Source organism: Parasteatoda tepidariorum, chromosome 12 (assembly GCF_982258835.1).
Source record: "Parasteatoda tepidariorum strain Cologne lab strain chromosome 12, Ptep-v5.0, whole genome shotgun sequence".
Taxonomy (NCBI): Eukaryota; Metazoa; Arthropoda; class Arachnida; order Araneae; family Theridiidae; genus Parasteatoda; species Parasteatoda tepidariorum.
Genome location: NC_141766.1, coordinates 2,322,934 through 2,335,159, shown reverse-complemented (window position 1 = coordinate 2,335,159; position 12,226 = coordinate 2,322,934). Strand labels below are relative to the sequence as shown.

Sequence of the window (12,226 nt, the reverse complement as noted above, 5' to 3'; positions counted from 1 at the left end):
ATAAGAGGGGATGGAATTCAAGCTGAAAGAAAAACTTACCTTCGCACTCGCGGAAAAATTAGGTAATTTTGAGTTTGGCCGTCGATCGCAGTAAAATTCGGGAGTTTTTCAAATCAATTCCGGAGGGCGGGAGAATAACTCAAAATTCGGGAGACTCCCGCAAAATGCGGGAGAGTTGGCACGTCTGAGTAATTATCATGCATTTTTCCTTTAATGAAATAAGAAATCACGTGAGGCAGGGTTGATAAGATTTTGCCGAATGTGGAAAAAACCATGGTAAAAACCGTCCTGACAAAAACAGGTTTTTGCCAAGCAAAGTGGCAAAAACCTATATTTTCCAAGATGAGAGGACAAAAACACATTTTTGATATAAAATTATTCCTAAAATTGAAATATATACTATAAATATATATAGTTAAAAAAAATTATCAAAATTTTAAATTTCCATAATTAAATCATAATGTATTAATATATCATTTTAGTAGTTTAAAACATTATTGATCGGAAAATTAGTGATTATTCTCTTTTCTCCAGTGAAATGAACTTATTTTAAATTAATATAACTATAATTTAAAGTATAAAATATCTATCAACATGTGTAGTTAATTAAAATATACAAGTATCGATGAAATTTTTTAAATTTGCGCAAATTCAATACTTTATTCATCATTACAATACAATTTGTGCAGTCTCAACATAGCATAACAGAGCACTAGTTTTGAAACATTATTTACAGTCAACCTATTCTGAATTTCAGAATGTACAAATAAAAAATTCGAAAACACTCTCTTTCAATGGCAGCACTACTAGAAGGACATGAGTGTAAATGAGGCATTAATTCACAAAATTCTCTAGAAATTTATTTAACAGATTTCCTAGAACTCACTTGTGCTCTTCAGTGATTGAAGGAAAAACTTGCTGCCCTGATTGGTTACCTGTGATTGGTGCCAGACACTTGTGTGGATAGGGTAAGATGACACTAATACCACCCACCTTTTTTTGTGTGAAGTCGGGGGTTTGTGAGTGAAAAGGATCAAGGGAATTTAAATTGTGTTGTTTTGTTTGCATTTGTAAATAATACTGAGAAATGAGGTGATTATCAAAATCTATCTAATGAAACATCCATCTTAGCTTTCTTATGTTTCTCTTTAAATATAGAGTAAGAGTGATGTAATGTAAAATAATACATATCAAAAGTTATTATGAAGAAGTAAAAAAAAATGCAATTTGTAAAAAAACATTTATTTAAGGATTCCAAAATGAAATGAGGTCAAAAACTTTCAATATTTTAAAAATTATTACCCTTATATTAATTATTAATATTTTAAAAATAATTTTCTCATGTAATGTATCAAAATTATTATTCCTTATGATTGATTTAAGTTTGTTTCAAGTATTTTGTAATAATATTTAATCCGCAATTTAGATAATTTGGTTTTTGCCGGCTTTTACCAGGTTTTTGCCACTGTCCAGGCAAAAACTCCAACCCTGCCGCGAGCGGTGAACTTTTTTTAAAAATAATAAATTTTTAAAACTTTTTATGCTTAGTTATATAAAATGGGATAAAAAATGACACAAATAAGAAAAATTAAAACAATATATTTTATAGTTTGTAAAATTTTGTTGAAATTAGGTCAAAAATTAGTGATTTTTAAGAGTTACGCTGGACACCCTCAACTTAGTTGTGCGTAATAAAATACAATTTCCTTTGGAATATATATTAGTCTAACCCTTTTCTGTGTTCTGAACTAAAAGTTAATCAAAATTTTAAAAATTTTGTGAAATATGCCCAATTACGTAGAAAAACAGCAAAATAACGATATATTTTTTAAGTTTTTTTGATTTACATAGCTATAAAATAATCAAAGATTGAAATAGAATTTTAGTTCTAGTTCAGAACACAGATAATATTATTTATAACATTGTTACACAATTGAATCATAAAATTCCTAATAGTTTTTGAGAAATAAGGTCCAGCGGGAATCGAAAAACGGAAAAATTCAGTTTGCCAGAAAACGCATTTTAAGATTTATTTGTGCAGTAAAAGTAAATTACATTTATCATACAAACATTAAACTATCTAAAAAGATATACCAAACCTTCATATACTCTATACTTGTTTAAATTGGACTTTTCATTGAATATTCTTTTTTTCCTGATCCTTTTTTCAATAAGTTGAAAATCTCCGTACAAATGCTCGATTTACTATTAGTAAACATCTGTTGATTTTTTGTCATTTTAGATTTAATTACTTTAGAAATACAGGTGATAATAACAATGTATAGCTTGAGTTAGATATAAAAAACAATAAAAGTGCAATTTCATATCAATACATAATTAAATATTTTAAAAATTTGAGTATGAAATTAGTACATTATATGTTTGTGTAATACACCATTACACAAAATTATAACCAATAAAACATATTTCTTTTATACTACATACTAATTTTACTCTATTTCGTGCTTTGAACTAAAAGTATAAAATTTATATAAAAAAATTCAAAATATATGCAATATTATGCTTAAAAACACAATATTTAAAATAACATTTTACGGAGATTTTTGAAAAAAGAAAGAAAAGATTTTTGAAAAAAATTAAAAATAACTAAAAAAATATCAAATTCTATCGAAACAATTTCAAAATATAACTAGAATCTTGTTCAAGAACGGAATGTAAAGCGTGTGAATCAATCAGAAAGCGAAATATGTAAACATCATAGCAGTTGCCATTCAAATCATATTTCTTTAAGAAAAATCATTAATAAATAATTGCCAGATGCATTTCAATACATTTATAATTATTATTAATATTATTTTATGCCTTTTTACTGAAAGGAAAACAAAAAACCAACGCATAACAGCTTTGTTTACATTAAATTCTGTCATTTTTTATTCACTTCCGGTTTTTCAGAATGTGACTTCCGGTTTTTAAATCGGCTATAACTTTACAAATAATTTTCAGAAAATTAAAAGTAAAGCATTTTTGGAATCTTGAAAGTTCATACTTTTTAAAAATGTATTAAACAGAAAATCGATTTTTTGGACGAAATCACTCATTTCAAGGTAGGCAGTCGCCTTTTAACAGATTAGATTGTTCTGGTCTATTATAATGTTATATTATCTCTTGTAACGCATGTGACAGGAACACTTGTTAGATTTTTCGTTTAAAATCCCTAACCCAAGAGGCGAAGCACATTGTTTTCACTGAAAATTTTCACTTTCTCTCTTTTTCTAATATAAAATAAACCGCATCACACCCAGCCTGATTTCCTCAGTGCGAACATTCGACCATGATAGCTATGTCATATATATATATTTGTTAAGCTTTGAAAGCATTAATTGTTGTTTTTAATGTCGCACGAGGTTGCTGAAAATATATACAGGAACATGGAGAAAAATAGAATTTAATTTAAGAAAGGCCCGAGGCCTAAAATGAGAACAACACATTCTGACAGTTAGATAGAAAAGAAGCGATGTGACCTTGGAAAAAGGGCTTTTATATCTTTCTAGACAATATATTTAAATATTATTAGGTCTCAGTAATCTCTGATCTATTTCTTAAGCTACTAAAGATACATCACATTTTTTGAGATAAGTAGATCAGTATTATTGCTCTTTTGTGGGAAAAGTTTTTACTAATACAACATTAGATGTAAGTTCTGGATATAAATCTAATTTGTTCTAATTATAAATCTAATTTAAGGATTAAATTTAATACATAATTATTTGACATTACATAATATTCCCTCTCCTCATGAAGAAAGGTCTTTATGTTAGCCTATTGGTCAGAACATCCTCAGTCACGCTATTGAATCAAAATTAATTAAATTTAATATATTGTCCACAACATATCTATATTACACAATTATAAACCAAGTATTACAAGAATAACATTCATATAAAGGTAGCTAAATATAATTGAATAAAACAGTGTAGATGACTGTATAAATAATTAATAAAAATAGTATAAAAATTTTCTTTTTCTATTGAAAAGATAAAAATAATAAAATCATAATTTACAATTTGTTTAAAGTTCTTTTCTTGAAATAAATTGGAATTGTTCAAGCCTGCTAAGTTTTCTAAACATATTTAATTATTTATCCATAAAAGTAGGAATAAAATGTCTACATTCTTTGTTATCATTGTTTCACTGTTGTAATACTTATTATCCATGAACTTATTTAAAATTATTTACTCAAATATATAACTTATTATTTTATAAATAAAGTATTTTCACAACTATTGCGTGTAAGATTATTCACAACATGTGAAATACTCTTAAAAATAATTTCTAAGAAGTAGATAATATAATTAAAAATGTTTACTTTTCTACATATTTAAAATCTTCCATTAGCATAAAAATTTACATATAAAGTAAACACTAAATCTTTGTGTAAAATGAATTAATCACAAAACTATTGTAAAATGAATTAAACACAAAAAAAGTAATGAATTAGATTATGTTATATAAAAGAACAACATTCTATAAAATTTAATAAAAAGTTTTCTGAATATACATGGTAATTTTATTTCATATTCTCTAGTTTTCTTTGCTCTGTCTATTTTACGATTGGTCTACTTTTTGCTTTTTCTTCTGGGTTTTCACTTACTTCCACTATCTTGAGAATTATAAATTTTACTCCAGATAGAACCCAACGTCAAAAGCAATGTTTTGGATCAAGTTGTATAAAAGTATAGATCCTTTTTTTACATTAAAACCATGAAGGTAAACTTTACCTTATCTTTAACATTAGAGCTTCAATTCTATTACTTAAATCCAACATTTCTATAATAAACTTTATAAAAAACGGCATTTAAATTGCATTCGAATTCATTTTTATATTTAGAATCAAGTACAAGATAAAATCAAATCTGATACTTGGAATAGTAGCTAGTATTACAAATAGCAATGAAAGATGGGATAGCTGAAGCGTCTATGAGTATGTGACGTCGTGATTTCGCCTATCTGAAGGAGAGAAAAAGACCTCGAGAAGAGCAAATCTCACTGATTAGTAACCTTGAATTTTATTCAACAATGTTTACTTATAGGTTGAATGATATTTAAAAAAATAAAGAATATTTACATGATCAAATATATATGTTTAAAAAAAAAGTGGGCAGAGGATAATTTGAGCTTTTTCTGTTATAAATAAAGATATGTTTGTCTTTTCTTTTTAATTTTTTTTAATGATGTGAAGAATTAGCAGTACATATAAAAATAACGTTAAAATTATTTGATTTCACAATGCAGAATATGAATGGCGTCAAACAAACAAAGTAAATATAACTCACATGGCACAGAGAAGAATTTTATCACCTGTGTTCATCCCACATCATATTTCTTGTTTTCTGGTTAAGCATATTGCATGTTGTTTTGTCTAAAGAAAACAGTAAATATTGATTACTAAAATTGTTCATGAATTGAAGTGCTATTCAAAAGTTCTGGGATAACAGAAACTATTGAGTAATTAATTTATTTAACCAAAACACCTAACTCATATCAGTATCAAATATATTGATACCAGAGTTCATAAAATCTCAATTTTTTCTTAGTCTACAAAAAGAGCTTTCAACCGAAACTTTCACATGCCTAAACATATTTTTTTAATGTATATTAATAAAAACATATGAATTTATTTAAACAAATTTTTTCAACTGCACTAAGCAGAAAGACAAAACGGTGAAAAGAAATATAAATATGATAACTATTTCTAAACAAACTTAAGATTAAGAGATAAAAACACCTGCTCTGCAATTGTCAAATTTCTTTAAAGATTGGCTAAAATCATTATATTATTTTTATCACACTTACTGTTATCATATTAGCAATCATTGTAAATAATAATAAAACTATAATTAATATTATAATTAATCATTAAAATCATACCTGGTTGAAAGTAAACATGAAACACTTATGGACTATTAAGGGTTAATTTTTATTTCTAAGTCACACTGGTCATTAAATTACTATATAGAACAGGGGTTTCCAACTTACATGAGGCCGGGGGCCACAATTAAAAACACAAATCAAATGGCGGGCCGCAACTTTATCAAACTTTTATGTAGGACTCTTTTATGTTTGAAGGAACATTAAATATTACTGTCAGATTTTTACCAAGTTATACAAAAATAAAGTATTGAATTACAAATTAAAATAAGAAGTAGATTTTTAAAAATATTTCATTGTTATTAATATTTTTAAAAATATTAAATAAATAATAAAAATTCAGGCTACAATAACTTTAATGTACCCATGTATTAAACAATTAATGTGCAACAGATATCTAATTGTTAAGATATAAAACTTTAAAAAGGTTGGTATTAAAACTTAAATAGTAGCACACAAAATGTTTAATGAGAAAATTGAGGTTTGTGTGCTGTAACTACCAAAGAATAGATATTTACATATTAAATTTAAAATTTACAAATGTGTGTGTTAATATTTTCGTCCAAAATGAGTGGTTTTAAAAAGTTAAATCGGAGAATTTCTTAGAGAAAATTTCTGATACGCACATGCTAAATTATATTCACAAAATACAAAAAAAAATGAAATAAAAAAGAGCAACATACACGATTGTTTTTGCATTTGAATAAATGTTTTCTTGGATGCAAAACCTGAGAAATAAATGTTTTTGCACCGTTGGTATGTCAAATTTCACAGAAACGAAGAAATTAGGTTTTTATAAACGAAAAAAGTGTTTTAAACCCATATAGATTTTTTACGAAAATTGTCCACAAAAAAAATGACAACTGATATATTTTAGTTCGCGGGCCACCAGTTGGAAACCCCTGATATAGAAGAATAAAAAATTTTAATATATTATTTATAAAACACAATTTTAAAATGTATTAAAAATTCCTGCACGTAATGTGTTAAATAAGGTAATAAATTATGCTAACAAAATGAATTTAAAAAAAAAAAATTATAAACTTTAAATAAATACCCAATTTTTCAGCATTTAGTAGCAAAATTTCGTTTTATTTTATTTAAATTAAAAAAATATACATATTTGAGCAGACAATTTTAAGGGTCAACCACTAGTTGTTTTTAAATAACTCAATATTATTTTGAAAGAATTTATCAACAGATAAGTAAAAGATACTTGAATGACATTTGGAGACTAGAGAGACAGTAGTGACATTTGGAGACTAGAGAGACAGTAGTGACATTTTACCTTGTCCCATTTGACATAGAAATTAATTACTCCATCAAATATATTTTAAGGGTACACTGAATTATTCTTTATGACAATCAACAGTGTGTAGATTAATTGTATTAATAACTGGTATTAAAAGAAATATTTCATAAATCATGTTTCACCCCACCTAAATATCACATTTTCTGAAAAATCCTGCATGTAAGTTGTAAAAATAAAATAATAATAATTAAGATGTTTCCAGATGTGTAAAAATAAATAAATAAAAAATTAATTAAGTTATACTTGTACAATTACTAGCTAATATCCTTAAGTTGTACGGTTAATTGTATTTTACTGTGTAAAAGATTTTTAGAAAAAGTATTCTAGTATTTTGATGCGTGCTCAAAGGCAATGATCGAAACTGTGCTATTATTTTAACGGAAAAACAGATTAACTGTTTTTAAACTTATTTATCTACATTTAAAATACATTTTCAAATATTTTAAAATATATTCCTGAATAAAAAAAAAATTTTTTTTAGAACAAAATACCATTTTTTTAACACATGAAATAGTGGTTAACAACTGCAACACAGATAGTTTCTTGCCTAAATTTATTATTATTTTTAAGTGGGATTTCAATGATCTTGAAAGGAAAATACATTGAATATGCCTCTTAACATTTTTATAGGATAAAGTGGGGATCTTATAGGATCTTAAAAAAAATCAAGCTTTTTTTAAAGACTCTAAAACCAAACCATTAAATTTATTTTACTGAAAATTTTGATGCATTTTATATACATTGGATTCATATAAATTAAATATCAAGCATAACTTATCTATTTTGTTTAATTGTTTTCTTTCAGTAATGCATTCAAAAGAACATGTCTTGATATACCTACTATACAGAGTGGGGTAAAGGGGGTATAGTTTTAAAATTGTATAGATTTCACAAAAAACATATGCAAACATTGTTTTCGAAATGAAACTGCTCTTAAATAAATGTATCATGATTATATTTTTTAAAAAATAAATGTTAAAAAATAATTTGTTTCATATTATTAAAGAGATGATGTTCCAAAGCTATCAAAATTAGGTTTCACTTTGGTTGCAGTATATTTTGCTGAACAATTTCATCAAAAAGCAAGAAAACTCTCCTAATAGCTTTTGGTTTAATTGATGAGAGTGTAAAAATTAATATCTATGGTGGTAATTTAAAGTGTTTTTACAAATTTCATCACTAAAAATAGAGTTACAACACGTATATAAAGAATATCAGTTATTTTAAAATTTTATTATATCAGATGCAATTTTTTTAGACATTTTATTTAAAAATACAATGTACATAAGCATAATAAGTATAGATTTTTTTTATTTCAAAAATTAAAACAAAGATATTAAAATTGATGATCAAATAGTTTTCTGAGCGTTTCCAAGCTAAGAAAATTTTAAACTTTAAATTTTATTTTCCAATACCTTAAAAATTTTGTAGTCATTCACCCAAATTTATGTACAAATGAAAAATGTCCAAATAGAGTTACATCAATCACAAAATCATTTCTTAAAGCTTAGGCAAACAAATGCAAGTTGTATGGTATTACCTGCATTAATAAAACAACAAACATTATTGTTTTGCCTTTCTTGGTAATTGCGACTTTGCCAATTAGTTTCATTCTTTTTTCTTTTTTTTGCAAATATTTCATGCTTTATGTTTAGTTGTAAAGCAACTCTTATCTGAATTAAATATTCTTTACAGTTTAAGGATGTAGTTTTGTAAGCATTCTGCTATATTTGAATAAAAATTATCAACATTGAATTTGTTAAAGCTGGTTGATAAGGCAAGGCCTGCAGCTTCTAGCCAGATAAACTTAATGCATGGCATTAAATGATATATTCAATTGCGACCTGATTTACCATCAACACGCCAATTCTCCGGAACTTTGATTCCCACTGAAAACAAACTGAATCGTCAAGTTTCTAGTTTTAACTATTGTCATTCCATAATGGATTTTTGATACAAATCCTAAATACTCCATTTCAGATGCCACACAATAAATTTGAAAGTAAAAAAAAACTAACAAGCAGCATCAGAAGAAGCTATAAATGTCGAAAGCAGTTTTGAATGAAATTTTTTCAATTTAAGTAGCAGTTGAAAAGTTCAATATTTTTTAAATCAAAACTTTCTAAGCTTGTCTGTAAAACAAAATCAAAAGAAATATTTATTCTAACATGCAGAATAGTTCAAAATAAAATGTTTTGCTTGAAACACAAAAATGAACTGATTTAAAATAGCTATATTTTTTTTTTTTTTTTAATTTTGAATCATTTTAAATTTTATTACATGTTTGAAATTATTAAAATAATCTACACTGGAAAAATTAAATTATTTCATTTACATATTATGTATACAGTAGATTAAAGTAGCTATATTTTTTTAGCAGTTACCTCTAAATGTTCTAATAAAACATAAGTTTAATTCATTTAGTTAATTAATCACTTAATATAATGCTTTGTTAAAAACTATCATTTTTAATTCATTTCTTTAGACAGTGCCAGTTTTTTAAAACCTTCAATTGTAAATCTCTTCAATAAGTCATACATATCACTAATTTATTCACATACATTATAAATTCTGATAACCCATTAAACCACTTTCTTATTATACCATTTGGCCCCATATGCTCTGCTTTTATATTATTCTAAACAATGTAAATACATATTTATTCAAAGTCAATTTAATTACATATTATATAAAACAGAATATTTGTGCTATATTAATTAGTAGCCTCAAAAAAAAATATCAGGCCATATAAAATTGGAAATGTTTTTGAAGTAAAAAAAAAAAATCCAATTTACTTTTATATACTTTAAAACAAACTTTCTTCATGCACTGTTTCAGCAGACTTCTTGTTATAACAAGAAGTCTGCTGAAAAGAGCTTTGGTATTGCTATTTGCATGTGAATTAATATTTTCTTAAAAATATTTTTATGAAAATATGGCCATTATTCCCCATTAAATCCTTGTCCCACTGGCCTATGATTAAAATAAACTTCATAAGGAGTAAGTATGAATATTTAATCAAAATTGTAAATTATAATACAAAGGTAAGATTAAAATCAAGTTTCTTAGAAGAAGAAAAAAAATTGTCAACAATGAAACAAAATTTCCAAACAATACAAATGTAAAATTAAAGCAGTTTCCCAATAAAAGAAAGTTTAAACAGTGAAACATCATTTTAAATAATCATAACAAAGGTACGATTAGAGTTTAATAAGAAAACAAAAGTGTAAATAGTGAAGCAAAATTCCAAATAATAAAAAGAAATAGTTTACAATGAAGTTCAATGAGGAAAATGTGTAAAAAATAAAACAAAATTCCAAATAATAATACAAAGATTAAAATAAAGTTTCATAATATATAAGTGTAAATAGAGAAAGAAAATTCCAAATAATAATAAGGTCAAGATAAAAATAAAGTGTCATAAGGAGAAAGAGTAAATAGTGAAACATAATTCCAAATAATAAAAAAGTAAAATGAAGCTTCATTCGAAAAAAGTGTTAAATAACAAAATTCCACACAATGATACAGAGGTAAGATTAAAATATAATATTTCATAAAATGAAGGTGTAAACAAATTCTAAATATTAATATAAAGGTACGATAAAAATAAGGTTTCATAAGAAGAAAGCATAAATAGTGAAACAAAATTCTAAATAATAATACTAGGTAAGATTAATAATAAGTTTTATGAGAAGAAAGTCGTTCCTATAATCGTAATTATTTTTGGTATACAATCTGTTAACATTGATTTCCTCCCACTAAAAGCAATATTGTTACTGACGCATTTATTATTCACTTACTTTGACAATAAAACAACAAACACAAATGAAATAGGCCAGAAATTAATAATGTGGAATACAATATGTATAGTGTGTTTTCCTTTGCTTAAGTTCTAAACACTGAAAAATTATCGTAATTACCGATCAATAATGAGTAAAAGTTAACACTTTTTAAGTTTAAAAATAATGAGATCATTACATTATATAAGTGTCGTTATGGAATCACACATCTTTCACTTGTGAGCTTTCTGTAGCCTTTGTTTTTTTTATAAAAACAATGATCACTTTAAAAAAAATCAGTTTCTCTATTCAAAAACATGACATTCTTTATTATTTACTCACTTCATCTTTAAAATGTTGATTTAATTCCTTCCCATACCATTTATTCGCTCGATACGTTTAATAATTGTACGATAACTGACTTCATTTAAAACAAAAGGTGAAATGTATATAGTAGTTTATGCGACTAAAAGAATATCGGGTCGCCATTTCGGTAACATGAATGATCGGAAAAGAGTCTTGGCCGACATGAATTACTAGTAGCCCCATCTATTATTTCTCTGTTTCTCTCTCTTGTTCTAGTCCTGAAGACAACTACTCTCGTCTCATATAAAAAATTAATTCACAATTTTAATGTTGAAAAACAAAATAGTATAATATTAATTGAAAAATCTTCATTTTAATTGCACGTTTGAACAAAACTCTGTCTGAATAAGCATAAATATATTATATAATTACGAAATATTAATTACTTCATAGACGGTTATCCAAAATAAAAAAAAAAAGGAAAAAAGAGAAGTCACCGAGCTCCATGCTAAAATGTCAGATGGCTATCAAGACTTCCGGTATAGTGAATGTGAACCATTTAAATGACTCGTGACTTGTTGCTGTTAATTTACGTCGCACTAGAGCTTCACAATGGGCTATTGGCGACGGTCTGGGAAACATCCCTGAGGATGATCCGAAGACATGCCATCACAATTTTGATCCTCTGCGGAGGAGATGGCACCCCCGCTTCGGTAGCCCGACGACCTGCGCGCGAAGTCGAGCACTTTACGGTAGCACAATTTAACGAGGACCAGTACCGCACACCCTCGGTCCCTACGCAGACTGATCTAAGTGGTCACCCACCCGCACACTGACCGCAGTCAGTGATGCTTGACTTCGGTGATCTGCTGGAAACCGTGTCTTAACGATCAGTCCACTGCGGGACTCGTGACTTTCACAAAACCCTTACGAAAATTTA

At 26.5% G+C, this 12,226-nt stretch overlaps 1 protein-coding gene across 5 annotated transcripts in view; it reads right to left on the bottom strand.

The window, feature by feature from the left end:
- LOC107437471 (uncharacterized) overlaps nt 1-11,777 on the bottom strand; it is a 181,299-nt gene extending 169,522 nt beyond the window's left edge. For 3 of the 5 annotated variants that reach the window (XM_087155771.1, XM_087155767.1, XM_087155769.1), the window contains exons 1-2: nt 11,323-11,777; nt 5,295-5,380 (exon numbers count right to left, since the gene is read on the bottom strand). The gene's annotated coding sequence lies outside the window, so the exon portion shown is untranslated. Of the gene's footprint in view, nt 1-5,294; nt 5,381-11,179 lie in introns of all 5 variants that reach the window. The other 2 variants (XM_087155768.1, XM_087155770.1) reach the window with 2 other exon arrangements.
- Between the last annotated feature and the right edge of the window lie 449 nt (nt 11,778-12,226).